The following is a 2,026-nucleotide window of genomic DNA, read 5'->3' as shown; positions in this document are numbered from 1 at the left end:
AAATGCAGTAACCCACAGATTCTTCCCATTCAAGCTTTGTGTTTTAAGGTGATTTCCACAGGAAGAGCATTTTTATTTGCCCTATGATATGTGACAGCTGGGAACAGCACCAGACATCTGCCATCATTCTGACTTAATCTACTACAGTTTTGAAAATATAGACAATTCTGTAGAATTACTGCACACTCTCATATATTCACTACTAACTTATCCGGCTGACTTGGGCTTTTTTGTTTGTTTTGGGGGTGCGGACAAGATACATTTTATAGTTGCTTAAAACCAAGACTGGAGTGAGAACTAATAAACTGTCCTGTTTTAATAGGCTACAAAACATGCAGAACAGGGAAACAAACCAGATCCATCAGCCAGACTAGGCTAGCACACAGATGGTTGACCTAGTAGTGAAGTGACACCTCCCCAGGATAACGTAAAGGTACAAGTGCTTTTAAAGTGTCTCTGCACAGTTACTGTCCTACCAGACAGGCATATCGTAACCAGGGAAAAGAAGAAAGTTGACTCAAAATAATCCAGAAAGTCTTAAAATATAGAAGTTTATTTAGCTACAATATTAAAAAGTACAATATAAAGATATAAAACATAGAAATTCCATAATTAATTCACATACTAAAAGGATTAACTGACCAGCCGTAAGGAGGAAACTTCATGAAATTTACAGACATCTTAGCCAAAAAGGCTATTTCATCAAAGTTCAGACTTGAAATACTGAACAACCATTGCAGACAACTTGCTCTCCCACATCAGCATAACTAGGGGGGGAAAAATATAAAAAAAGAAGAAAACCAAAATAAACAAAGTCAGTATGTCTACTAGTTCTGCAACGTAACAAAGAATGCCATCCTATTCTGTTACCAACTGTAACAATGGGACTCTCACACAGCACACTCAGTACTTCTTTATATCACAGAACTGTTAACAATGATGACAAAAACTCAAGATTGCTTCTTGGGAGAGCATTAATTCATCACTGGGAAGGTATACTACGTTGCTGGCAAGAAAGCAAGAGGGATTTTTGCTTTCTAGAACATTTAAATAAGAAGCTAAACTAGACTTGTACTGAGATTGATCAGACTAGTTCACATGGGCATTTTATTTTCCATGCTCCACATAGCTCTTAAAGTAGCACAAGAAGAGTTCAAGTCGTTTATGCAAATGAGCTAGATAACTGTTGAGTCCTCATATGCTATGACATATATATTTTCTGAGCATTTTCAGAGCATATATAATTAAAATAAGCTTAAAAATTCAAAAGGCACTTACTCGACAGTGGAGCACAAAGAACAGGTAACGGTGTTACAGCAGCTGCAGAGCCTGCTGCAGTTCTGGCAGACAAACTGGTCACACTGTGTACACGCTTCCTTGACATCAGCAGTTCTTACACACGATGAGCAGGCTTTGGAAACTCCCACGGGTGGAACTGCTTGGAAAAGAGATGTATTATTTACAGCAACACAGAGAAATCACCTGGAAGTTCTAAGAACTGCAGAGAGCAGTCTCTCTGCTCAGCACCACGGCTACAGGTGGCAGCACTTTGCAGACACCAGCACTACTTATCACTTTCGTTGGGTATTTTTTTGCTCAGTGTCACAGAATTGTCAGAGTTGGAAGGGACCTCTAGAGATCACCTAGTCCAACTCTCCTGCTAAAGCAGGATTGCCTAGAGCACATCACACAGGACTGCATCCAGGAGGGTTTTGAAAGTCTCCGAAGAGGAGGCTCCACAACCAACCTGGGCAGCCTGTGCCAGTGCTCCGTCACCCTCACAGTAAAGAAGTTCTTCCTCACATTTAGATGAAATTTCCCGTGTTCCATCTTGTGCCTGTTGCCTCTTGTTCTGTCGCTGGGCGCTACTGAAGAGTGCGAGTCCCTCCTCCCTGCACTCACCCTTTAGATATTTATAGATGTCGTGACCACCTAGAGATTCTCAAGCAGGCCGGGTTTCGAAACCCACCGGCAAAGCTCAAATCTAACAGTTCCTTTTGAAAAACAGACAGCACGGAACCGCGGA

The 2,026-nt window shown here is 41.3% G+C and overlaps 1 long non-coding RNA gene across 1 annotated transcript; it reads right to left on the bottom strand.

The window, feature by feature from the left end:
• Positions 1-530: 530 nt before the first annotated feature.
• On the bottom strand, positions 531-1,436 carry LOC104269793. Its single transcript, XR_717804.1, has 3 exons — positions 1,284-1,436; positions 904-909; positions 531-767 (listed from the first exon to the last, which is right to left on the bottom strand). It is a non-coding gene; the product is annotated as an uncharacterized LOC104269793 (long non-coding RNA).
• Positions 1,437-2,026: the final 590 nt, after the last annotated feature.

Source organism: Apaloderma vittatum, unplaced genomic scaffold, assembly GCF_000703405.1.
Source record: "Apaloderma vittatum isolate BGI_N311 unplaced genomic scaffold, ASM70340v1 scaffold28034, whole genome shotgun sequence".
Lineage (NCBI taxonomy): Eukaryota > Metazoa > Chordata > Aves > Trogoniformes > Trogonidae > Apaloderma > Apaloderma vittatum.
The sequence above is the reverse complement of the archived record's forward strand: the minus strand, read 5'-3'. Positions and strand labels throughout refer to the sequence as shown.